Here is a 27,545-nt window from a genome sequence, read left to right as displayed (position 1 = left end):
GGAGACAGTGTTGCAGTAGTCTAGTGTGAGGGTTTATAGCAGGGGAGACAGTGTTGCAGTAGTCTATTGTGAGGGGTTATAGCAGGGGAGACAGTGTTACAGTAGTCTAGTGTGAGGGTTTATAGCAGGGGAGACAGTGTTGCAGTAGTCTAGTGTGTGGGGTTATGACAGGGGAAACGGTGTTGCAGTAGTCTATTGTGAGGGGTTATAGCAGGGGAGACAGTGTTACAGTAGTCTAGTGTGAGGGTTTATAGCAGGGGAGACAGTGTTGCAGTAGTCTAGTGTGAGGGGTTATGACAGGGGAAACGGTGTTGCAGTAGTCTAGTGTGTGGGGTTATGACAGGGGAAACGGTGTTGCAGTAGTCTAGTGTGAGGGGTTATGGCACTAGTCTAGTGTGAGGGGTTATGACAGTAGTCTAGTGTGAGGGGTTATGGCAGGGGAGACAGTGTTGCAGTAGTCTAGTGTGAGGGGCTATGGCAGGGGAAACAGTGTTGCAGTAGTCTAGTGTGAGGGGTTATGGCAGTAGTCTAGTGTGAGGGGTTATGACAGTAGTCTAGTGTGAGGGGTTATGACAGGGGAAACTGTGTTGCAGTAGTCTAGTGTGTGGGGTTATGGCAGGGGAAACGGTGTTGCAGTAGTCTAGTGTGAGGGTTTATAGCAGGGGAGACAGTGTTGCAGTAGTCTAGTGTGAGGGGTTATAGCAGGGGAGACAGTGTTGCAGTAGTCTAGTGTGAGGGTTTATAGCAGGGGAGACAGTGTTGCAGTAGTCTAGTGTGAGGGGTTATGACAGGGGAAACGGAGTTGCAGTAGTCTAGTGTGAGGGGTTATGGCAGGTGAAACTGTGTTGCAGTAGTCTAGTGTGAGGGGTTATGGCAGGGGAAACGGTGTTGCAGTAGTCTAGTGTGAGGGGTTATAGCAGGGGAGACAGTGTTGCAGTAGTCTAGTGTGAGGGGTTATGGCAGGTGAAACTGTGTTGCAGTAGTCTAGTGTGAGGGGTTATGGCAGGTGAAACTGTGTTGCAGTAGTCTAGTGTGAGGGGTTATGGCAGGGGAAACAGTGTTGCAGTAGTCTAGTGTGAGGGGTTATAGCAGGGGAGACAGTGTTACAGTAGTCTAGTGTGAGGGTTTATAGCAGGGGAGACAGTGTTGCAGTAGTCTAGTGTGAGGGGTTATAGCAGGGGAAACAGTGTTGCAGTAGTCTAGTGTGAGGGGTTATGGCAGGGGAGACAGTGTTGCAGTAGTCTAGTGTGAGGGGTTATAGCAGGGGAGACAGTGTTACAGTAGTCTAGTGTGAGGGTTTATAGCAGGGGAGACAGTGTTACAGTAGTCTAGTGTTAGGGGTTATGGCAGGGGAAACTGTGTTGCAGTAGTCTAGTGTGAGGGGTTATGGCAGTAGTCTAGTGTGAGGGGTTATGGCAGGGGAAACTGTGTTGCAGTAGTCTAGTGTGAGGGGTTATGGCAGTAGTCTAGTGTGAGGGGTTATGACAGTAGTCTAGTGTGAGGGGTTATGGCAGGGGAGACAGTGTTGCAGTAGTCTAGTGTGAGGGGTTATGACAGTAGTCTAGTGTGAGGGGTTATGGCAGGGGAGACAGTGTTGCAGTAGTCTAGTGTGAGGGGTTATGGCAGGGGAGACAGTGTTGCAGTAGTCTAGTGTGAGGGGTTATGACAGTAGTCTAGTGTGAGGGGTTATGACAGGGGAAACTGTGTTGCAGTAGTCTAGTGTGTGGGGTTATGACAGTAGTCTAGTGTGAGGGGTTATGGCAGGGGAAACGGTGTTGCAGTAGTCTAGTGTGAGGGGTTATGACAGGGGAAACAGTGTTGCAGTAGTCTAGTGTGAGGGGTTATAGCAGGGGAGACAGTGTTGCAGTAGTCTAGTGTGAGGGGTTATAGCAGGGGAAACAGTGTTGCAGTAGTCTAGTGTGAGGGTTTATAGCAGGGGAGACAGTGTTGCAGTAGTCTAGTGTGTGGGGTTATGGCAGGGGAAACAGTGTTGCAGTAGTCTAGTGTGAGGGGTTATGGCAGGGGAGACAGTGTTGCAGTAGTCTAGTGTGAGGGGTTATGGCAGGGGAAACAGTGTTGCAGTAGTCTAGTGTGAGGGTTTATAGCAGGGGAAACAGTGTTACAGTAGTCTAGTGTGAGGGGTTATGGCAGGGGAGACAGTGTTGCAGTAGTCTAGTGTGAGGGGTTATGGCAGGGGAAACAGTGTTGCAGTAGTCTAGTGTGAGGGGTTATGGCAGGGGAGACAGTGTTGCAGTAGTCTAGTGTGAGGGGTTATGGCAGGGGAGACAGTGTTGCAGTAGTCTAGTGTGAGGGGTTATGGCAGGGGAGACAGTGTTGCAGTAGTCTAGTATGAGGGGTTATGGCAGGGGAGACAGTGTTGCAGTAGTCTAGTGTGAGGGTTTATAGCAGGGGAGACAGTGTTACAGTAGTCTAGTGTGAGGGGTTATGTCAGGGGAAACAGTGTTGCAGTAGTCTAGTGTGAGGGGTTATGGCAGGGGAGACAGTGTTACAGTAGTCTAGTGTGAGGGGTTATGGCAGGGGAAACAGTGTTGCAGTAGTCTAGTGTGAGGGGTTATGGCAGGGGAAACAGTGTTGCAGTAGTCTAGTGTGAGGGGTTATAGCAGGGGAGACAGTGTTACAGTAGTCTAGTGTGAGGGGTTATGTCAGGGGAAACAGTGTTGCAGTAGTCTAGTGTGAGGGGTTATGGCAGGGGAAACAGTGTTGCAGTAGTCTAGTGTGAGGGGTTATGGCAGGGGAAACGGAGTTGCAGTAGTCTAGTGTGAGGGGTTATGTCAGGGGAAACAGTGTTGCAGTAGTCTAGTGTGAGGGGTTATGGCAGGGGAAACGGAGTTGCAGTAGTCTAGTGTGAGGGGTTATGACAGGGGAAACGGAGTTGCAGTAGTCTAGTGTGAGGGGTTATGTCAGGGGAAACAGTGTTGCAGTAGTCTAGTGTGAGGGGTTATGGCAGGGGAAACGGAGTTGCAGTAGTCTAGTGTGAGGGGTTATGACAGAGGAAACAGTGTTGCAGTAGTCTAGTGTGAGGGGTTATGACAGGGGAAACGGAGTTGCAGTAGTCTAGTGTGAGGGGTTATGACAGAGGAAACAGTGTTGCAGTAGTCTAGTGTGAGGGGTTATGACAGGGGAAACGGAGTTGCAGTAGTCTAGTGTGAGGGGTTATGGCAGGGGAAACAGTGTTGCAGTAGTCTAGCGTGAGGGGTTATAGCAGGGGAGACAGTGTTACAGTAGTCTAGTGTGAGGGGTTATGGCAGGGGAAACAGTGTTGCAGTAGTCTAGTGTGAGGGGTTATAGCAGGGGAAACAGTGTTACAGTAGTCTAGTGTGAGGGGTTATGGCAGGGGAAACAGTGTTACAGTAGTCTAGTGTGAGGGGTTATGACAGTAGTCTAGTGTGAGGGGTTATGGCAGGGGAAACAGTGTTGCAGTAGTCTAGTGTGAGGGGTTATAGCAGGGGAAACAGTGTTACAGTAGTCTAGTGTGAGGGGTTATGTCAGGGGAAACAGTGTTGCAGTAGTCTAGTGTGAGGGGTTATGGCAGGGGAAACGGAGTTGCAGTAGTCTAGTGTGAGGGGTTATGACAGTAGTCTAGTGTGAGGGGTTATGACAGAGGAAACAGTGTTGCAGTAGTCTAGTGTGAGGGGTTATGGCAGGTGAAACTGTGTTGCAGTAGTCTAGTGTGAGGGGTTATGACAGAGGAAACAGTGTTGCAGTAGTCTAGTGTGAGGGGTTATGACAGGGGAAACGGAGTTGCAGTAGTCTAGTGTGAGGGGTTATGGCAGGGGAAACAGTGTTGCAGTAGTCTAGTGTGAGGGGTTATGGCAGGGGAGACAGTGTTGCAGTAGTCTAGTGTGAGGGGTTATGGCAGGGGAGACAGTGTTGCAGTAGTCTAGTGTGAGGGGTTATGACAGAGGAAACAGTGTTACAGTAGTCTAGTGTGAGGGTTTATAGCAGGGGAAACGGAGTTGCAGTAGTCTAGTGTGAGGGGTTATGACAGAGGAAACAGTGTTGCAGTAGTCTAGTGTGTGGCGAGGGAATAATGACAAGCGAACCTGGGGAGCTTACTCTTCACATTGCCTTAAAAAAAATGGAACCGGACCACGAAATTCAGGCTAATCGATGTCACACCACCTCTTGAGTAGTGGAGGCTCCTCAGAGGAGGAAGGGGAGGACCATCCCCCTCAGTGAATTTCATACAAATAGTGAAACATTCAAAAAGGTATCATTTTTAAAAAGGTATAAAACTATACTAAATATATCAGTGTCACCAAATAATTGATTAAAACACACTGATTTGTAATGAAGGTCTACAGGAGCCTCAGCAGCACTCTATAGGGTAGCGCCATTGTGTAGCCGGAGAACAGCTAGCTTCTGTCCTCCTCCGGATACATTGACTTCAATACAAAACCTAGGAGGCTCATGGTTCTCACTCCCTTCCATATACTTACACAGTAATTATGACAACTTCCAGAGGACGTCCTCCAACCTATCAGAGCTCTTGCAGCATGAACTGACATGTTGTCCACCCAATCAAAGGATCAGAGAATGAATCTAATACTGAAAGAACAAGCTACATCTAGCATAAAATGTGGTGAGTAGTTGACTCAGAGAGAGAGAGAAAGACAATAGTTGAACAGGTTTGAACAAATTAATTTCTTCCAAAATTAAGGAGAAGCAAGAGAAAAAGAGAGCTATATTTGATTTAAAAAATATATTTTACATTCACTTAGCTAGCAAATGCAGCTAGCTAGTTAGGCGTACTCATACACCCGGCTCAAACAGAGAGGGATGCTATGTTAGCTAACTGGCTAGGGCTATCTAACACCACGTTGGTGGAACTCTTCCAAGTCAAGGTAGCTTTTGGTTTAATTAATTTATTGCCACTGGGGCCTGCCGGTGTAACTGCTAAACTGCTTGCTGACTGTACACTGTACTGCATGATTGTAGAGGGCTTACCAACAAGTTAGTTCTAGTAGTTCTAGTTGACTATAACGTGACAACGATGTAGCCTGTGTGTAGCGGTTAGCAGTCATGATATGAAGGTTTGGCTTGGAAATGTTACTTCGCCTGGTCACAGACAGCTGATGTGTGGTGCACTGAAGTCCACAAGCGAAGGGAAAAGGTGAGCGGAGGAGAGCACGTAGATAGTTGTGAGAAGGAATTATACAACGAGCAAAGTGATCATGCTGTTTTACGTGGCTGCTATGAAAGTGAACTGTTTGCGTGTGATTAGGGGTGTATTCATTCCACTGATTCTGTTGAAAAACCTTTCTTAAACGGAAGCAAACAGAACAAAACATAGCTGAATTTCTCCAATAGAAACTCTAATTTGCAATTGTTGGACTAACGATTACACCCTAGATCAGCTAGATGCAGGCAAGAGTGTGCAAGGCAGTATTTAATGTGTCACTGTCTGTCACCTTGATTACTCAAAATTCTCTGGACCTGTGCACCTACGTTGTAAACCTTAATTCATAGGCTAGGTTGTTGCAACCTCATGATGGGTACAGGTAAAATTAGAGTATTATGTAGTAGCCTAAACCTATCAATGTTACATTGAGCTGGGTGAATGGAATATGAATGACAGTCATCCATTATGGTGTAATAGAAATAAGGCCATGCTCATAATTTAAAAAAATCATCCTCCCTCATCTTAAGCAGCACCGACCGCCACTGCTCTCGAGATGGTCTCAGTTCGGGTTCGCTTCAGGGGCTCTTTTGAGGGGTCTGAGTTCCTGTTCACACTGCACAAAAAATTATGCAAACCGCACTGAGTTCTCAAAAATTGGCTGAAAGGGACCAAGTGTGAAAACACCCTAAGACGGCGTAGCGGAGGTTCCGAGACAATGTACACGTGAGTCCTCTAAAAGTCACTGTTGTCTCTGGAGAGGCAACAACTAACGTGGCGTGGCTGCCTGTTACGCCCAATCTGAACACAACATTCTGTGCCACACATGTTCCCTCTCCGAGGATTTCAGAAGCATATTGCCTCATTAACACACACCAACGCGAATTCACACCAACACAAAAGGAAAATGTTGTCCTTGTAATCCAATCATACTGCATCTGTGGCAGAATGTTCATGGATTGTAAAAGAGTACATAAATTGTACGTTGTGTATGTCAATGTGTGTGCCTGTTTATTGTGTGTGTGCAAACATTTGTGTGTGTGTGTGTGCCCTCTCAAGGTTCAGACTGGAGGTCTGTTGGGATTTGGGTTGCTAATCGTGTTACAAGAGTCAGAGAAACATTCTGCTTCCCTTTGATAGGAAATAAAACATGCAGCTATATTGGGATTCAAAAATGATAAGACAAGGCTTAAAGGACATTCTAGATTGTCGATTACTGTACACCAATCATTTTAACAAACGGAAGGCAACTGAAACCACAGAAAACCCATGTATTTCCCTCCCTTCAAACATAAAAATAACACGTTATGGGCAATCTTGCCAGCCTGCCACTTGAGTTCTGTATGATTGCAGGGGTCAGTGTTCAGGGACAGAAGTACAGTACCTTTTATAGGCCAGTAGCTGTATTTCACAGAGCTGGAGGCAGAAACAAGGGTATATAAGAGCTATAGCCAGTGACGGAAGGGGTCTAGTTCCTTCTCTGATGACCTCAATGAGCTGTCAGTCAGTCAGTCAGCATGTAATTCAGTCAGCATGTCAGTCAGTCAGTCAAAATATCAGTAAGTCAGCATGTCAGTCAGTCAGCATGTCAGTCAGTCAGCATGTCAATCAGCATGTCATTCAGTCAGTCAGTCAGCATGGCAGTCAGCATGTAAGTCAGTCAGTCAACATGTCAGTCAGTCAGCATGTCAGTCAGTCAGCATGTAAGTCAGCATGTCAGTCAGCATGTCAGTCAGTCAGCATGTCATTCAGTCAGCATGTCAGTCAGTCAATCAGCATGGCAGTCAGTCAATCAGCATGGCAGTCAGTCAGTCAGTCAGTCAGTCAGCATATCAGTCACTCATTATGTCAGTCAATCAGTCAGCATGTCAGTCAGGCAGTCAGTCAGTCAGCATGTCAGTCACTCTGCATGTCAGTCAATTAGCATGTCAGTCAGTCAGCATGTCAGTCAATCAGCATGTCAGTCAATTAGCATGTCAGTCAGCATGTCAGTCAATCAGCATGTCAGTCAGTCAGCATGTCAGTCAATCAGCATGTCAGTCAGTCAGCATGTCAGTCAATCAGCATGTCAGTCAATTAGCATGTCAGTCAGCATGTCAGTCAATCAGCATGTCAGTCAGTCAGCATGTCAGTCAATCAGCATGTCAATCAGCATGTCAGTCAATCAGCATGTCAGTCAGTCAGCATGTTAGTCAGTCAGCATGTCAGTCAGTCAGCATGTCAGTCAGTCAGCATGTCAGTCAATCAGCATGTCAGTCAGTCAGCATGTCAGTCAGTCAGCATGTCAGTCAGTCATCATGTCAGTCAGCATGTCAGTCAATCAGCATGTCAGTCAGTCAGCATGTCAGTCAGCATGTTAGTCAGTCAATCAGCATGTTAGTCAATCAGCATGTCAGTCAGCATGTCAGTCAGTCAGCATGTCAGTCAGTCAGCATGTCAGTCAGTCAGTCGGCATGTCAGTCAATCAGCATGTCAGTCAGTCAGCATGTCAGTCAGTCAGCATGTCAGTCAATCAGCATGTCAGTCAATCAGCATGTCAGTCAATCAGCATGTCAGTCAGTCAGCATGTCAGTCAGTCAGTCAGCATGTCAGTCAATCAGCATGTCAGTCAGTCAGCATGTCAGTCAGCATGTCAGTCAGTCAGCATGTTAGTCAATCAGCATGTCAGGCAGTCAGCATGTCAGTCAGCATGTTAGTCAGTCAGCATGTCAGTCAATGAGCATGTCAGTCAGTCAGCATGTCAGTCAATCAGCATGTCAGTCAGCATGTTAGTCAGTCAGCATGTTAGTCAGTCAGCATGTCAGTCAGTCAATCAGCATGTCAGTCAGTCAGCATGTTAGTCAGTCAGCATGTTAGTCAGTCAGCATGTTAGTCAATCAGCATGTCAGTCAGTCAGCATGTCAGTCAGCATGTCAGTCAATCAGCATGTCAGTCAGTCAGCATGTTAGTCAGTCAGCATGTCAGTCAGTGAGCATGTTAGTCAATCAGCATGTCAGTCAGTCAGCATGTCAGTCAGTCAGCATGTCAGTCAGTCAGTCAGCATGTCAGTCAGTCAGTCAGCATGTTAGTCAGTCCGCATGTCAGTCAGTGAGCATGTTAGTCAATCAGCATGTCAGTCAGTCAGTATGTCAGTCAGGATGTCAGTCAGTCAATCAGCATGTCAGTCAGTCAGCATGTCAGTCAATCAGCATGTCAGTCAGTCAGCATGTCAGTCATCATGTCAGTCAGCATGTCAGTCAGTCAATCAGCATGTTAGTCAGTCAGCATGTCAGTCAGTCAGTCAGTCAACATGTCAGTCAGTCAGTCAGCATGTCAGTCAGTCAGCATGTCATTCAGTCAATCAGCATGTCTGTCACGGTTCTCTAAAGTAGAACCCAGAAGCAGACCAGGACAAGGAGAGTAAGACGAAGGTGAGTATTTATTTACAAGTTTAAATGTAGTGATAGAAAAATCCAAGTAGCGGAGCGGGCAGCGGAGGTGAGTTGATGGAATTGAGTAAGCAGATCCAAGGAAGTAACTGAAGTCACCGACGACCAGGTAGGGATGGGATGAGGGTTCCGGGTGAATGATGTTCATGGCTAACGATCCGGCAGGGAATGGATGTCAGGTCAGCGCTTATGAAGTGGAGGGGTGATGATCAGGACCAGGTGTGCAGATAGCTGATGGGATACAGGTGCGGGTACTCAGAGATCCTCCAACTAGCTACGTCGCCCGGCAACTAGACAGGGTGCGTTCCAGGACACCGGAAAAAACACTCTAGGACAGAACACAGGCAAAAACAGACTCAGGAAGCGGGATTTGTGACAGTACCCCCCCTCCGACGAACGCCACCGGGCGTACTACCCGAAGCGCCAGGGTGAAGGCGGTAGAAGTCACGAAGCAGGTCAGCATCAAGGATCTGATGCCGAGGAATCCAACTCCTCTCCTCTGGACCATATCCTTCCCAATCCACAAGATACTGGAACCCTCGACCCCGCCGTCTGGAGTCCATGATGCGGCGCACCGTGTAGGCAGGACCACCTCCGATCATCCGAGGGGGAGGAGGACGAGGAGGAGGGGGCAACAGAGGACTGAGGAGAACCGGCTTGAGGCAGGAGACATGAAAGGTGGGGTGTACTCTAAGCGTTGCAGGCAACTTGAGTCGAACCACAACAGGATTAATGATTCTCTCTACCACAAACGGACCAATGAACTTCTGTGACAGTTTCTTCGACTCAGTCCGTAGAGGAAGATCCCGTGTAGCCAACCAAACCTTATCTCCGACGGTATAAGCGGGAGCAGGAATACGGCGAAGATTCACCTGGATCTGATACCGGTCCGAAACTCTAAGGAGGGCCTTCCTGGCCCGATGCCAGGTCCGGTGGCAACGACGAATGTGGGCCTGGACAGAGGGAACCGAGAGATCCCTCTCCTGAGAAGGAAACAAGGGAGGTTGGTAACCATACAGGCACTGGAAGGGAGACATCCCAGTTGCAGATGAAGGGAGAGTATTATGGGCATACTCGACCCAGGGTAACTGAGAGGACCAAGAGGTGGGATCAGAGGAGACAAGACAGCGCAGCGTGGACTCCATCTTCTGGTTGGCTCGGACGTCTCAGTGGCAGATGGAAGCTTGGAGATGGGGACAAAGTGAGCGAACTTACTGAATCTGTCCACAATGGTCAGAATGACCGTGTTCCCAACAGAAGAGGGCAACCCCGTGACAAAGTCCAGGGCCAGATGCGACCAAGGTCGCCGGGGAATAGGTAGGGGGTGAAGAAGCCCAAAGCTGGGCCGATTGGTACTTTTATTCTGCGCACAAACAGGACAAGCGGCAACAAACCTCCGGGTATCTTCTCCCATGGCAGGCCACCAAAATCGTCTGCGCAGTAGCGCCATAGTCCGGGCAACGCCAGGGTGACAAGCTATCTTGCTGGCGTGGGACCACTGAAGGACATCAGAATGGACCGACTCAGGCACGAACAACCGACCGGGTGGACCGTTACCGGGGCCGGGCTGCGTCCGAAGGGCCGCCATCACATCCTCCTCAATCCTCCATGTAACGGCTCCCACGACAAGGTTCTGGGGAATAATCGTCTCAGTCTTGGCCCCACTCTCCTCCGTCTTGGAGAACATCCGGGACAAGGCGTCCGCCTTGCCGTTCTTCGACCCAGGTCGGAACGTCAGGGAAAAATTGAAGCGTCCAAAACACAAAGTCCACCTGGCCTGACGGGAGTTGAGACGTTTAGCCGATTGCACGTAAGCCAGATTCTTGTGGTCAGTCCAGACCACAAACGGTTGCTCCGCTCCCTCCAACCAGTGACGCCACTCCTCCAAGGCAAGCTTCACAGCGAGAAGCTCCCGGTTACCCACATCGTAGTTTCTCTCAGCTGGTGAAAGACGACAAGAGTAGAAGGCGCAGGGATGGAGTTTACCGTCAGTGGAGCTACGCTGGGACAGGATGGCGCCCACCCCCACATCAGATGCGTCCACCTCAACAACAAACTGACGGGAAGTGTCAGGTTGAGAGAGAATCGGGGCGTTGGTGAATCAGCTCTTCAAGTTCAGAAATGCTCGGTCTGCCTCAGGAGTCCAACAGAAAATTCTGGTGCAAGACGTCAGAGCAGTTAAAGTGGCGGCCACCCGGCTGTAATCACGGATAAACCTCCGATAGAAGTTCGCAAATCCCAGGAATCTCTGGAGCTGCAATCTCGTACCGGGCCGGGCCCAATCCCGAACCGCCCGAACCTTCTCTTGGTCCATCTTGATCTCACCCCTGGAGATGATGTACCCGAGGAAGGATGTAGTGTGGGCGTGAAAATCACACTTCTCTGCCTTCACAAACAGACGGTTCTCCAATAACCGCTGCAGGACCTGCTTAACATGCTGGATGTGGCTGGAAAGCTCCTTGGAGAAAATCAGGATGTCATCCAGGTAAACGAACACAAACAGACCGATCATATCCCTCAGCACGTCATTCACCAAACTTTGGAACACTGCTGGAGCGTTGGAAAGTCCAAACGGCATCACCTGGTACTCGAAATGTCCCATAGGTGTATTGAACCCAGTACACCACTCGTCCCCCTCTTTGATCCGAACCAGATGATACGCATTGCGTAGATCAAGCTTCGTAAACACAGTAGCACCCTGTAAAGAATCGAAAGCGGAGCTCATCAAGGGCAGGGGGTACTTGTTCTTGACCGTAATATCATTCAACCCCCGATAATCAATACACGGTCGAAGAGAGACATCCTTCTTACTCACAAAAAAAAATCCAGCTCCCAGGGGTGATGACGAGGGACGAATGAGACCTGCAGCAAGAGACTCCTTTATGTAGGTCTCCAGGGCTTCCCGCTCAGGTCGAGAGATACTGTATAACCGTCCCTTGGGAAAGGCAGCTCCAGGGAACAGATTAATCGTACAATCATAAGGTCGGTGGGGAGGAAGTGACTGAGCCTTCTGCTTACTGAACACCTCACCCAACTCGTGATATGTTTCAGGAACCAGGGACAAATCAGGAGGAGCAGACTCACTGACCCGACTGGGGACAGCATGGACCTGAGGCAGTCCTGAGGCAGTTAGCATGGCACTCAATGCTCCAACTAGTTACCTTTCCAGTCACCCAATCGAACGAGGGATTGTGTTCTCTTAGCCAGGGGTATCCAAGAACCAGAGGAACATGGGGGGAAGGCAAAATGAAAAAAGAAATAACCTCTGAATGATTCCCCGACAACAACATCTTAACCGGTTCAGTCCTCATAGTGATCCGTGCCAGACTACTGCCGTTCAGAGTGGTTGCTTCAATGGCTTCCGGTAATTGCTCCTTGGAAAGCCCCAGCTGTTCCACTAAGTCGGCATCAATGAAGCTGTCATCGGCACCTGAATCGATGAAAGCGTTAATCGCTAAACTCTGATTCTTATTTATGAGGGTAGCAGGAAAACGAGGTCTGACAGGGCTCTTGAGAGGTTGAAACTGGCTCGCTAACAAACCTCCCAAACTTAACGAGCTGAGCAGTTTAACGGGCGCTGAGGACAAACGGAGATGTAATGTCCCGAGCTACCACAGTAGAGGCAGCTGTTGGTCTCACGTCTACGTTGGCGCTCGTCCTTAGTTAACCCGTGCCGCCCCACCTGCATAGGTTCAGGATCTGGCGGCAGGACTCCTCCACTAATCCCGTGTGAGGAAACATGATTAACACCTTCTGGTCCACCTCCTGACCCGAATGGTAACCGAGTAGCTGATTGATTGGACCGGACCCACTGCTTCTCCCTCCTTCTCTCTCGAACTCTGTTATCCACCCTAATAGATAATGCGACCAAACTGTCCAGGTCACAAGGCTCCGGATAGGAGATCAGCTCCTCCTTGGTAAAAAGCCGCTTGTAGTGCCTCCTCATTCCACCCACTCTCCACAGCCAATGTCCGGAACTCAATCACAAAGTCTGCCACGTAACGAGCTCCTTGGCGAAGAGAGAACAACCGCTTAGCTGCGTCCTTACCTCGGACTGGATGGTCAAAAAGCTTTCTCATCTCTGCCGTGAACTCCTGGTATGACGCCATGCAGGTGTCCTGTTGTTCCCAAACAGCTGAAGCCCATTCCAAAGCTCTACCACGCAGCAGTTCAATAACAAAAGCTATCCTAGCCTTGTCTGTGGCGTAAGAGTGGGGCTGCAGATCAAACACTAAACCACACTGCATAAGAAATGAACGGCATCTTCCCAAATCCCCTTCGTATTTATCAGGCGTCGGTACCTTGGGCCCGCTCCAGAAGCGGCAGGTGAGAGGGGTGAAACAGGTGGTGGAGAATCCGCCGGCAAACTGAGCTGATCCTGGATACTCGCCAAGCTAGCAGAGAAGTTCTGGACTGAAATCGCTAACTCCTGTAGCGCCGTGCTGTGTTGTCCCAATATCTTCCCCTGATGGGTAATGGCATGTCGAACGGAGTCCAGGTCCGCTGGGTTCATTCCTGGCCGGATCGTTCTGTCACGGTTCTCTAAAGTAGAACCCAGAAGCAGACCAGGACAAGGAGAGTAAGACGAAGGTGAGTATTTATTTACAAGTTTAAATGTAGTGATAGAAAAATCCAAGTAGCGGAGCGGGCAGCGGAGGTGAGTTGATGGAATTGAGTAAGCAGATCCAAGGAAGTAACTGAAGTCACCGACGACCAGGTAGGGATGGGATGAGGGTTCCGGGTAAATGATGTTCATGGCTAACGATCCGGCAGGGAATGAATGTCAGGTCAGCGCTTATGAAGTGGAGGGGTGATGATCAGGACCAGGTGTGCAGATAGCTGCTGGGATACAGGTGCGGGTACTCAGAGATCCTCCAACTAGCTACGTCGCCCGGCAACTAGACAGGGTGCGTTCCAGGACACCGGAAAAAACACTCCAGGACAGAACACAGGCAAAAACAGACTCAGGAAGCGGGATTCGTGACAATGTCAGTCATTCAGTCAGCATGTCAGTCAGTCAGCATGTCAGTCAGTCAGTCAGCATGTCAGTCAGTCAGCATGTCAGTCAGTCAGTCAGCATGTCAGTCAGTCAGCATGTCAGTCAGTCAGTCAGCATGTCATTCAGTCAGCATGTCAGTCAGTCAGTCAGCATGTCATTCAGTCAGCATGTCAGTCAGTCAGCATGTCAGTCAGTCAATCAGCATGTCAGTCATCATGTCAGTCAGCATGTCAGTCTGTCAGTCAATAATTTAGCATGCCAGTCAGTCAGCATGCCAGTCAGTCAGTCAGTCAGTCAGCATGTAAGTCAGTCAGCATGTCAGTCAGTCAATCAGCATGTCAGTCATCATGTCAGTCAGCATGTCAGTCTGTCAGTCAATAATTTAGCATGTCAGTCAGTCAGCATGTCAGTCAGTCAGCATGTCAGTCAATCAGCATGTCAGTCAATCAGCATGTCAGTCAGTCAGCATGTCAGTCAGTCAGCATGTTAGTCAGTCAGCATGTTAGTCAGTCAGTCAGCATGTCAGTCAGTCAGCATGTCAGTCAGTCAGTCAGTCAGTCAGCATGTCACTCCTCAGTCACAGAAACCCCCCTCCCCCCCATAAAGACAGCGGTGAAACCCTGACCCACTTGTATTGATGTGGAGAATGTGCCATCCCAGTGATGGATCCATTTGTGACTTAGCTACAAGAGCGAGCAGCTAGTCATTGTGAGTAAAGAGAGAAGTGGAGAAAGTGAAAACCAAGTGATTGTCAGGACCCAGAGTTTTTGCCCTGATGTTTGGCAGGGTAACATTCATCAACAAACTTCTGTTAGCGAGTGGGAAGAGACCTGCCAGCTCAATTCATGACAGCATTCATAATGTCTTCAACGGAAACTCCCCACATGAAAAAAGACTATAGTTCACTATGGTATAAATACTATAACATTCACAGTAGTGTTTTTGCAGACTAAAGTCTAATGTCCGCAAAAACACTACAGTGAATACTGTACTATTTGCTGTAGTATACTGTACTATACCGTAGCGTTTACAGTTAACTATAGTACAAATATTGTAGTAAAATAAAACTGTAGTATATAATATATGTAAGGATCGATGCTGGTAGACGAGAAGCAGGTACAGGGAGTGAACATTTAATGAAATACGGACATGATACAGAACAGGAATAGCATCTGGACAGGGGAAAAACCAATGCTGACACGAACAAACTGAGGAGCACACAGATATAGAGGGAGTAATCAACAAGGTAATGGAGTACAGGTGAGTCAAATATTGGCAGCTGCGCGTAATGATGGTGACAGGTATGCGTTATGAAGGGCAGCCTGGCGCCCTCGAGCGCCAAAGAGGGAGAGCGGGAGCAGGCGTGATACTATAGTAATTAATGTAGTGTTTTGGTATATTGTAGTATTTATTGTAGTGTTTTGGTGGACTGTAGTATACTGTAGTATTTACTGTAGTGTTTTGGTGGACTGTAGTATAATGTAGTATTGTCACGTCCTGACCATAGAAAGCCTTTATTTTCTATGGTAGAGTAGGTCAGGGCGTGACTAGGGGTTTAGTCTAGTTTATATTTTCTATGTGGGGTTCTAGTTTGTTTTTTCTACGTTGGTGTTTTAGTATGAATCCCAATTAGAGGCAGCTGGCTATCGTTGTCTCCAATTGGGGATCATATTTAGGTAGCTTTTTTCCACCTGTGTTTATGGGATATTGTTTTGAGTAGTGCACGTTGCACCTCTGTAGTCACGGTTTGTTGTTTGTTGTTTGTTGTTTGTTAATTGTTTATTGTTTGTTTTCTAAGTTTCACTTTATAATAAATTATGTGGAACTCTACATTCGCTGCGCCTTGGTCCATCTCTACAAACGAACGTGACAAGTATTTACTGTAGTGTTTTTGCGGACATTACTGTAGTATTTACTGTAGTGTTTTTGAGGACATTACTGTAGTATTTACTGTAGTGTTTTTGAGGACATTACTGTAGTATTTGTGTTTGTGTTTTACTATATTTGTTAGATGTGGAGGCTTTCTCCTTGAGGAAACCTACTGGAGAAATACTAAAAAAGCGCAACTTCCATAACCTGTAGGTAGGTAGGACTTGGGTCTGAACGGATAGTTCAGAGGTTCTGCTCTTGTCTAAAGCCTGTAGAGATATATGGTCTAAACTTGGCATGTAGGTTTCTATGGGGGGCAAATTGGGATATGGGGGAGGAGAATGGGCAGGGTATATGCAAATTAAATACTGTAGTGTTTACTATAGTTTTAAAAAGTGTTGTGTTTTTGCGGACATTACTGTCATATTTACTACAGTGTTTTTTGTGTGGATAATACTGTTCTATAGTAAGTACTACACAGGTTAGAGGGATACTACAGTTGTGTAGTATAGTATGCTATAGTCTTCTACAGTTTACTACAGAATTCTATAATAAGTACTGTAGGATTCTATAGTCAGCTGTAGTATTTGTTTATGTGGGTCTGGTGTACAGATGGATCCACATGTCTTGTTTAAATGACTATTTACTGCATTGAGCAGTACAGAATGGTGTCAGAATCACGAGGGGTAGGTTAAGAGGTGGAAGTAGTGATTTTGCTGCAGGATCATTTGCACAACTGGACTGCAGGTTGTGTAATATGTCCAGGGAGTTGGACTCCCATCTCCTGGAAAAAAACTAATCCTTAACAAATACACCAAACTCAATCAAAGCAAACACACATGTATTGGTCTTCAATGAATAATTTTAAAGCAGTGAATAAAGCCAGAAGCAGATTAGAAAAAGCGGAGAAATCACTCAGCCCCATCATCCAATTGTTGTTTTGGGTTGTTGTGGATAGCTAATTAATCCACTACATCTCCTTAAACCTCTTTCTATTAACAAATAGATTTTTTTATTTGATACAATTTTTACCATTTGATCAAATAGCCCTCCAAACTACCAGTAATGAGCAGTCTCTGAAAGCCAAGTGGGATTCCCTTTGTGAAAAGTTCTGCATGGGCACACTGTGTAGGAGTTTGGAGGGAGGCAATGGGGGATTAGGGAGGGTTGCAAGCTGGAGATGTCACATGTCCAGTCTCCACAGTCCCCTCTGACTCCCACAGTCCCTCTCTGCTCCAGAAGTCAGGCCGGTACTGGCAACCCAGATGGACAGACAGTGGGAGGGAGTCTAAGACCAGAAGAGGCAACGGCAGAGGGGAACAGTTTATGTCAGAATCTGGTTTAGCACTGCCAACTCAGGACAACACATTGCCCCAGACGTGGGTTCAATCCTCAGGGCTGCCCCGATGGCTGTCACTTTCACCTCTACATTTCCCCTCACAGCTGTCTCTAAAATATGAAAAGAGAAATGAAGAAGAAGGGGGGAACAGTTCACACCTACAGTAGGAGGTGACAGGGTGTTGAGACCCTTTGGCATCTGGTACAGTACTCTAGTGCTGCAGCCTAAATTGGTCTATTGTATCTACCACTGGGTAAGTCACCACAGAGTCAGTTACCTGCAAACTACTAAGGAATAAAAGCTGTGCTAATGGAAGGTTGAATGTCTTGTGTGCTTTATGCCTTTCACGGTAGGCCATATAACTCATGCACACTTTCTCTTGGATACAGTTGGTTTGGTGGGCCCATTCATCGGATGAAAACTGGTGAGGGGGAACTGAAGAACTACTGTTTTTCAGGATATTAAACCAGATAAATCTCTGGTAGGAAATATGCTGACATGGACAAAACCTTGACTCTACAAGAAACATAAATAAAAACAACAAAGCAAGCCTACATGGTAATGTTTAGGGTTGCAAAGCTACCGGTAGTTTACCAAAGTTACCGGATCTTCCGTAATTTTGGTAATTAACAGAAAATCTGTGGCAATCTATCATAACTTTGGTAATATATAACTTTGATAATATATACTTGAATAACTATTCAAAAATGTATTAATGTATAGTTTTAATTGTTTATATCTGCGTCCATATTGCCCATGAGTGTCTAGTAGTGTCCTCGGAGTGTGGTGTCAGGAAAATAACCTCACACTCAACGTCAACAAAACAAAGGAGATGATTGTGGACTTCAGGAAACAGTAGAGGGAGCACCCCCCTATCCACATCGACGGGACAGTAGTGGAGAGGGTAGAAAGTTTTAAGTTCCTCGGCGTACACATCACGGACAAACTGAATTGGTCCACCCACACAGACAGCGTTGTGAAGAAGGCGCAGCAGCGCCTCTTCAACCTCAGGAGGCTGAAGAAATTCGGCTTGTCACCAAAAGCACTCACAAACTTCTACAGATGCACAATCGAGAGCATCCTGTCGGGCTGTATCACCGCCTGGTACGGCAACTGCTCCGCCCACAACCGTAAGGCTCTCCAGAGGGTAGTGAGGTCTGCACAACGCATCACCGGGGGTAAACTACCTGCCCTCCAGGACACCTACACCACCCGATGTCACAGGAAGGCCATAAAGATCATCAAGGACAACAACCACCCGAGCCACTGCCTGTTCACCCCGCTATCATCCAGAAGGCGAGGTCAGTACAGGTGCATCAAAGCAGGGACCGAGAGACTGAAAAACAGCTTCTATCTCAAGGTCATCAGACTATTAAACAGCCTCCACTAACATTGAGTGGCTGCTGCCAACATACTGACTCAACTCCAGCTCACTTTAATAATGGAAATTGATGGAAATTGATCAAAAATGTATCACTAGCCACTTTAAACAATGCCACTTAATATAATGTATATGTATATACTGTACTCTATATCATCTACTGCATCTTGCCATCTTTATGTAATACATGTATCACTAGCCACTTTAAACTATGCACTTTTATGTTTACATACCCTACATTACTCATCTCATATGTATATACTGTACTCGATACCATCTACTGCATCTTGCCTATGCCGTTCTGTACCATCACTCATTCATATATCTTTATGTACATATTCTTCATCCCTTTACACTTGTGTGTATAAGGTAGTAGTTGTGGAATTGTTAGGTTAGATTACTCGTTGGTTATTACTGCATTGTCGGAACTAGAAGCACAAGCATTTCACTACACTCGCATTAACATCTGCTAACCATGTGTATGTGACAAATAAAATTTGATTTGATTTGATTTTAGTAGATAGGCCTTATGGTTCAAGAGAAAATATCCTATTAATAATAAAAAATAATCTAATCAACAATTGCATGATTTTTTATTAACTCTGCAACTCTTCCAACTATTGACTTTTTTCACAATTGCCTCCAGTTTGACGCCAAAACATTGACAACTGAGATAGTAAAATAAATTAAAAAGTGTGTAAAAGTATATAAAGGATATTTCATGCTAAAACCTTCATCTTAAACACCAATGGTATTCATTAAGTTGATGGTTTATATTTAGGATAATGTTTTACAGCTTTGTCATTCAATTTGTTTGGGGAAAATCATATTTTTTATTAATTTCATTTATTTGTCGTGATAAGGCCACGAGAGATAATTACAGACACCTGTGATAATCTGAAGTACCCAAAAGGGCCACTAGATATTTTGTGATAGATTACATAAAATCCTTGAAATATACCAAAATTCTGGTAGTTTTGTCACGCCCTGATCTGTTTCACCTGTTCCTGTGATTGTCTCCACCCCCTCCAGGTGTCGCTTATTTTCCCCAGTGTATTTATCCCTGTTTCTTGTCTCTCTGTGCCAGTTCGTCTTGTATGTTTAGTCAAGTCAACCAGCGTGTTTTTCCCGTCCTCCTTTTCTATTCTCTTCTTATAGTCCTCCCGGTTCTGACCCCTGCCTGACTCTGGACTACTTTCCTGCCTGCCTGATCATCCTGCCTGCCCTGACCTTAATTCTGCCTGCCATTCGGTACCTATTGGACTCTGATCTGGTTTTGACCTTTTTGCCTGTCCACGGTTATTCTCTTGCCTACCCCTTTGTATTAATAAACATTGTAAGACTCCAACCAATTGCCTCCTGTGTCTGCATCTGGATCTCGCCTTGTGCCTTGATAAGTTTAGTGGTAAACTTGGAAGGTTTCCAGTAATATACCTGCCCTTTTTCAAGCCTAATAATGAGTATTAGTGATAAAAATGCCATTAGTCACTTCCACATGGGATTTCACATCCAAATAATACAGATTTTCATACAGATTTATCAGGACAAGACAGCTAAATGATCCGAGACACTGAATACACAGTAGATTGAGATGTGGGGGGAAAGCTTCCTGTTTTGATTATGTACATTTGATAGCAGACATATGAAAAATGCAAGTAATGGATTAAATGCATCCATTTTCTTCACACGGTTAAGAAAATGACTTAAGCATCTGGTTGAATGTCAAAAGTAATCTTTCATGGACTTCAAGCAAAACCTTCAAAAGTAACTTGTCTCAGTAACTTGGTAATAATATATATTGATCGATATGGCTCATCCTGAATATAAAACACATCAAGGGGCTCTGTGAGCTAAAATATAAACAGATGGCCTATTGATTAGCTTTCATGTAAATCTTCCCAAACAGAGCTTGAAGGTCATTCATTTCTTATTTTTTGTAAAAAATAATATATATTTTTTTCAATTTAAAGTTTTATTAAGTTTTCTTGTTTTTCAATCAACCAACAAAACACATTCCACATTCACAGATGTGACAGACTTAAAACAATTAAAATAACTAACAATAATAATAAAAAATATAATAAACATAATAAAAAAAAAATATTAAAAAAAATATATATATAAAAACTTGCAGCAGCACTATCAAGGTTCTTATTAGCTATTTCCAGCCTTAGCTGAGATGACGAGCAAATAATTAGTTTTACAGCACCTTACACAACATGTATCTGCTCATTTCCTTAATCACCCCATTCACTCTGTCCAATTTGAAATATAGTTGAGTAGTGGAGACCAGAGTCTATCAAACTTGGGCTGTCTCTTGCGGAGGTCATAAGTGAGCTTTTCAAGAGGGAGAAAGTCAACAATCTGGTCAATCCACATTTTAAATGTAAGAGAAGTATTAGAGGCCCACAATAGAAGAATACATTTCTTAGCAAAGTATGTAATAGTCATAAACACATTTTCTCTGTCAGGATCAAGAACAAAGTCCTGCTGGGCATTAAGAAGATAGAGACACGGGGTCATATCAAACTGTACATCTATTATTTTCTGTGCAGCAGTATGTATAGATTGCCAAAATCTGTCAATCTCTCTACAGCTCCAAAATACATGCATATTGTCACGATTGTTTGTGGAATAAACGGACCAAGGCGCAGCGTGCTCTGAGTTCCAAATCTTTTATTTTGTGAAACTTAAAAAAAACAAGAAACCAACAACGACCGTGCAGTACTGAGGTGCCACATGCACTGACTCAAAACAAGATCCCACAAAAACCCAGTGGGAAATGGCTGCCTATATATGATCCCCAATCAGAGACAACGATAAACAGCTGCCTCTGATTGGGAACCATACCAGGCCAACATAAACATAAAACAACCTAGATAACCCACCCTAGTCACACCCTGACCTAACCAACATAGAGAATAAAAGGCTCTCTATGGTCAGGGCGTGACACATATAGGTTCCACTTTCAGAGGTACATCTTTTACAGTTAGGAGAAATGTCTGTTTTCATTCTATGGAGTCTCATTGGAGTGTAAATAATTTGTACAAAAATTACTATTCTTTCATATAGATTCTTTCATCTTTACATTAGTAGAGGAGCAGTATACCCTGTCGCAAACCTCCGCCCATAACTCATCACTGATAGTCAGACCAAGGTCCTTTTCCCAGATTAATTTTAAAGGAGTAAAGGAGGAGCCTCCTTTCTCAAGCCTTTAATGGATTGTGCTGTAGCAAGAAGGGTTTCAACTTCATTCAGCTGAGCTCTAAACCTCCTCTTGAAAGTAAATGAGGAAATGACATCTAATTTGAAGATATAAAAATAAAAAAAGGGAACTTTGCACATTGAATTCACTGCAGAGCTCTTGAAAGGATTTCAGTGTAGTGGTTTTCTGATGAAATAGGTCTGAAAAGGTCCTGATTCCTAGAGTATGCCAAAGATTAAAGTTGGCATCACTCAGGGCTTTTGGCAAGTCTGGGTTGCATACTATAGTGAGAACTTATTTGGGAGGAAATGCCCAGGTGTTTCTTACAGTCCCTCCACGCTATTAGGGTGCTGTAAATCACAAAGGTTTTGGCTATGTTGCCCACTTCACTTAGGTTATTAATGAATATAATTCAGCTTAGGTGCAATGAACCACAGGATTGGGCTTCTATCTGAATCCACGTTGACTCTTGTCTGTTTGTGATCCATGTTAGCATGTTGCGGATTTGGGCAGACCAGTAGTACAATTGAAGGGAGGAAAGGGTAAGATCACCCTTAGATTCAGGTTTCGATAGAGTGGAGAACTTGATCCTAGGTTTTTTATTGCCCCATATAAATTTGGTGATGCTTTGGTTAGTTGTTTTGAAAAAGGAAACTGGGAGATAGCATGGGAGCGTCTGAAATAAATAGTTCAATCTAGGGAGGATATTCATATGGATGACATTAATTCTTCCGACTAAGCTAATTGGGAGGGAGATCCAGGTTTGGAGATCGTTCTTGATTCGATCCAGGAATGGAAGATAATTTTCCTTGAAAAGGCTATTCAGATCTGGTGTTACGGAGATTCCAAGGTATTGAAACCCCTATGTCTTCCATTGGAACGGACATAGTGTCTTCATAGAGCTGGCGAGTGTAAGACTGAGAGGGCAAACAGTGGATTTGTTCAAATTTATCTTATATCCTGAAAACTTGCCATACTGAGCAAGTGTGTCTAAAATGGGAGGGATTTCTCAGGGTTGGATATGTAGAGCAAGACATCATCCGCGTAGAGCGAAATCTTGTGCCGCAGGCCGCCTGCAGAAACACCCATAATACTTGGATTGCTCCTTATCAACTCTGCCAGAGGCTCCGCACCCAACAAGTAGAGCAGGGGGAACAGCGAGCACCCTTGCCTTGTGCCCCATCCCAAAGGGAATCTGTCAGAGTTCAGTCCGTTAGTAGTCACCATGGCATTTGGATGAGAGTATAGGGACTTAATCCATTTAATAAAGTTTGGGCCCATATTGAACTTTTCTAAGACTGAGAACAGAAAGCTCCACTCCATCCTGTCGAACGCCTTCTCAGCATCCAGTGAAGCCAGCAAGACAGGGGTGTGGAACACCTTCTCAGAACCCAGTGAAGCCAACAAGACAGGGCTGTGGAACACCTTCTCAGAACCCAGTAAAGCCAACAAGACAGGGGTGTGGAACACCTTCTCAGAACCCAGTGAAGCCAACAAGACAGGGCTGTGGAACACCTTCTCAGAACCCAGTAAAGCCAACAAGACAGGGGTGTGGAACACCTTCTCAGAACCCAGTGAAGCCAACAAGACAGGGCTGTGGAACACCTTCTCAGAACCCAGTAAAGCCAACAAGACAGGGGTGTGGAACACCTTCACAGAACCCAGTGAAGCCAACAAGACAGGGCTGTGGAACACCTTCTCAGAACCCAGTAAAGCCAACAAGACAGGGGTGTGGAACACCTTCACAGAACCCAGTGAAGCCAACAAGACAGGGCTGTGGAACACCTTCTCAGAACCCAGTGAAGCCAACAAGACAGGGCTGTGGAACACCTTCTCAGAACCCAGTGAAGCCAGCAAGACAGGGGTGTGGAACACCTTCTCAGAACCCAGTGAAGCCAGCAGGACAGGGGTGTGGAACACCTTCTCAGAACCCAGTGAAGCCAACAAGACAGGGGTGTGGAACACCTTCTCAGAACCCAGTGAAGCCAACAAGACAGGGCTGTGGAACACCTTCTCAGAACCCAGTAAAGCCAACAAGACAGGGGTGTGGAACACCTTCACAGAACCCAGTGAAGCCAACAAGACAGGGCTGTGGAACACCTTCTCAGAACCCAGTGAAGCCAGCAAGACAGGGGTGTGGAACACCTTCTCAGAACCCAGTGAAGCCAGCAGGACAGGGGTGTGGAACACCTTCTCAGAACCCAGTGAAGCCAACAAGACAGGGGTGTGGAACACCTTCTCAGAACCCAGTGAAGCCAACAAGACAGGGGTGTGGAACACCTTCTCAGAACCCAGTGAAGCCAGCAGGACAGGGGCATGGAACACCTTCTCAGAACCCAGTGAAGCCAGCAGGACAGGTGTCTTCTGTGCGTTTACTTGATCAATAATATCAAAAAGACGGCGAATGTTATCAGAAGAGTACCTGTCTCTAATAAATCCAGTTTGGTCCGCTTTTATTATTTTGGGAAGAAGAGTGTTCAGTCTTTTGGCGAGCAATTTGGTAATTATTTTGTAGTCGAAATCCAACAAGCTTATGGGTCGGAAGGAGGAGCAGGATAGAGGGTCTTGTCTTTTTTGTCTTTTTTGAGCAACACTGTAATGCGAGCTGTGTGCATTGAGTCTGGGAAAACTACCTTTTTGCAAAAATCACCCAGCGTTGGCGTGAAAATGGGGAATCCATCTGGGCCTGGGGACTTATTAGGTGGCATGGAGATAATTGCCTCCAGGACCTCCTCAGGAGTAAAGGTGGAGTTGAGATCTTCTTGGTCAGTCTCTGATAGTTTAGGTAGCGAGATTCCCTCTAGGAAGGAATGGAGTTCTGCCTCCGTATGTTTTCTCTCAGAGGTATATAGTTTGCAGTAAAAATCATGAAAAGTTAAATTGATCTTTTTGGGGTCATATGTGATCTCGTCCTCTGCTGTTCGGATAGCCATGATTGTACGCTCTGACTGCTCATTTTTTAATTGATGAGCAAGCAATCTACTAGGCCTATTGCTATACTCATGGTATTTCTGTTTAGTAAAGAAAACTTTTTTTCCAAATATAGTATAGTCCAAATTCAGTTTGGCTTTGGCTGCTTTAAGTTGACTCCAGGAGGTGCTGTCTGGGGATTGTTTATGTACTTTTTCACAGCGTTCCAGCTCCCTCTCAAGATCTAGCCTTTGTGCTTCCATTGCTTTTTCTTAGAGGAAGCATATGCAATTAGATTACCTCTTAGTGTGGCTTTGGCAACGTCCCACATTGTGGCTGGAGAAACAGGATAATCTTTGTTGTCTTGTGTGTAGTTGTCTATCCATGTAGTTACCAATGTATGGAACGCTTCATTTGATAACATGGAGGTGTTGAATTTCCAGCTCTTTGACCTCGGAATGTTTTTGCAGAGGTCAAAGCGGAGGTGGACAAAGGCGTGATCTGAAAGTGCTATGGGTCCGATTGTACACGTGGCTGAATTTATGAAAATCTTTGGGATAAAAATGTAATCTATACGGGAGTAGGTATTATGGACATTAGAGTAGTATGTATAGTCCATAGATGAGCTATAAGTCTCTCTCCAGATATCTATCAGTCCCATCTCTTTAGTAAGAGAGTTCAACATCTTTGCAGATCTAGAATTTGTGGAGGGAACTTGAGATGATTTGTCCAGGGTTGGGTTGAGGGTACAATTAAAATCTCCAGCCAGCACTCCAAAGGAAACACAATGCTCATTGAACAGGGTTATCATTTGGACATGAAGGCAGGATTATCAGTGTTAGGGGCGTATATGTTTAAGATAGTAATTGGTTGCCCATACAGTGACCCAGTTATCAGTGACCCATCAGATATGTTTTTGTCAATTATGAATGGAACATTCTTATGGATAAGTATGGCTGTACCTCTACTGTTTGATTTGAAAGATGAGAAATACACCTGTCCCACCCAAGCTCTGCGGAGTTTGGCATGTTCGGCATCACAGAGGTGTGTCTCTTGTAATAGAGCAATGTCTGCTTTTTCCTTTTTTAAAGCACATAGTATCTTTGTACGTTTTATTGCATGACCTAGACCATGGCAGTTCCATGTCAATAAATTTAAGGTACTAGTCAACATCATCGAACAGTAATCGAACTCTAGTGCAAGTCATCTCTGGGTAAAGGTAGATAATAGTTACAGCTGCAATCACATAAAATAAAAATAAATGGTGTACATAAAATAACAATCTCTGAACACCCCAGCCGAGTTCCCAAACAACTCGACACATCCCGTTGGATCTATTACCCCCACGCTCAGTCTCAATTCTGAGTTCCGAAAAAAAAAAAAACGGGAACAGTTAGCAACGCACAACATCTCCCCCTCCCGACCAAAGAAATGCCTCATCCTCTCCGCCCCGCCTTGAGTAAGTGACAACGTAGCCCCCGTCCAGACCACATTAAAAAAGAGGGAGAAAACAAAATCAATATCCCAGCCTACATATACCTCCCCTAAGGGACATAGGGCTAATCGTTTGGACCAAATAAAACAGAAATGTTGAGGCAAATCCTTAAGAGGGATCTATAGGATAAGTTGTTTGTTTTTATTAAAACGTAATATCAACAGGATAAGGCAATAGGCATAAAATTTACACATTGAGCTTACATTTACATTTAAGTCATTTAGCAGACGCTCTTATCCAGAGCGACTTACAAATTGGAAAGTTCATACATATTCATCCTGGTCCCCCCGTGGGAATTGAACCCACAACCCTGGCGTTGCAAGCGCCATGCTCTACCAACTGAGCCACACGGGACCTCGTTAGGTCTGTAAATGTGTCGTAATCAACAGCCTATAAAAGGTGGAGGCCTATGTGAAAATGATAACTACAAATAATAGTAACACAACAAAAAAAAGGGAAATAAAAGTAGGCTGAAACGTTAGTAGGCCTAGGTTAGGCTATAGAGCCTATCCCTCTCAGCTAAAGGAAAATAAATATAAATTAGATGGCTATAATGACATTTAGCGGGGCGGGTGGGTCTTTGGATGGCGGCTATATGTTGTCTTACCTCTCCTTTAGTAATAACAGTAATCGCTTTTAGTCATTGGTCCATTTCTCAGTGACCAGGATTGTCTTTCAAAAAATGTTTTGCCTCTTCGGCTCCTTGGTGAAGAATCCTGAGCTCGTTTGGGTATTTGAATCCCCTAAAAATGTCTCGGTCAATGAATGGAGTATTTCTTCACCTCGTCAAACTCTCGGCGCTTTCAGCGTATTCCAGCTAACAGGTCCTGGTGTAAAGTGAGTTTGGCGCTTCCCACTGTAATGGTGTTGATTTTCGCCGCCTGTAGGACTCGTTCCTTGTCGGTGAATCTCAGGAAACGTATGGTGATTGGGCACGGTGGTTGTCTGGCTGCTGGTGGGGGCCCTCAGTGCTCGGTGAGCTCTCTCTCTCTCTCTCTCTCTCTCTCTCTCTCTCTCTCTCTCTCTCTCTCTCTCTCTCTCTCTCTCTCTCTCTCTCTCTCTCTCTCTCTCTCTCTCTCTCTCTCTCTCTCTCTCTCTCTCTCTCTCTCTCTCTCTCTCTCTCTCTCTCTCTCTCTCTCTCTCTCTCTCTCTCTCTCTCTCTCTCTCTCTCTCTCTCTCTCTCTCTCTCTCTCTCTCTCTCTCTCTCTCTCTCAAGTTCTATGGGCCTGTCGGTGGACAGGTGGAGCCACTCGGGAACTTTGCCTTGCAGGTAGCAGATCAGTGGCATGTTTTTCTCTTCTTTTTCGCCCAGATTTAATAGAACACAATTATTTATTCTCCCCCTGTTATTCCAGGTCCTCTGTTTTCTCTTCCAGATGCTCTATTTTCTTTTTAGCATATGCTATTGTTTCCATGGCGTCTGTCAGTGAGTTTTCCATGGATAGGATTCGCCCCTCTGCCTCGTCCAGGCGCCCCGCATTGATGGTTATCTTGTTGTTGATGTCAGGCAAAGCATTTTCCAGGGTTGTCACCTTGCCCTCTATCGCACTGAGCTGAGAGTTAATGCCCTCTAATTTGATGTTGAGTTCTGTACGTTGGGATCTCAGCTCAGAAAGGATGCCGTCGACAGAGTGCGAGCTTGTCATTTGTTGGGCCTCGGGGGGGGGGGGGGTCCTCTTGCTCCTGGCTAATGGTGCTAGCTTTTTCTGAAGCTAGCTGCTTCTTGGAGGCTTTTTCCACCGCTAATGCTCAAGTGTGGGTAAAAATGTCACCCGTAAT

General features: G+C 45.6%; 1 protein-coding gene and 1 non-coding gene across 6 annotated transcripts in view; both read right to left on the bottom strand.

The window, feature by feature from the left end:
• Window positions 1-27,545, bottom strand: part of LOC139583425 (A-type potassium channel modulatory protein DPP6-like) — a 385,278-nt gene that overhangs the window by 85,089 nt on the left and 272,644 nt on the right. The gene's annotated exons all lie outside the window — the stretch shown is intronic.
• Window positions 26,046-26,122, bottom strand: trnaa-ugc (transfer RNA alanine (anticodon UGC)). Its single transcript has one exon. It is a non-coding gene; the product is annotated as a tRNA-Ala (tRNA).

This window comes from Salvelinus alpinus, chromosome 8, assembly GCF_045679555.1.
Source record: "Salvelinus alpinus chromosome 8, SLU_Salpinus.1, whole genome shotgun sequence".
Classification (NCBI taxonomy): domain Eukaryota; kingdom Metazoa; phylum Chordata; class Actinopteri; order Salmoniformes; family Salmonidae; genus Salvelinus; species Salvelinus alpinus.
Note: the sequence above shows the minus strand (reverse complement) of the source record. Positions and strands in the feature narration are given on the sequence as shown.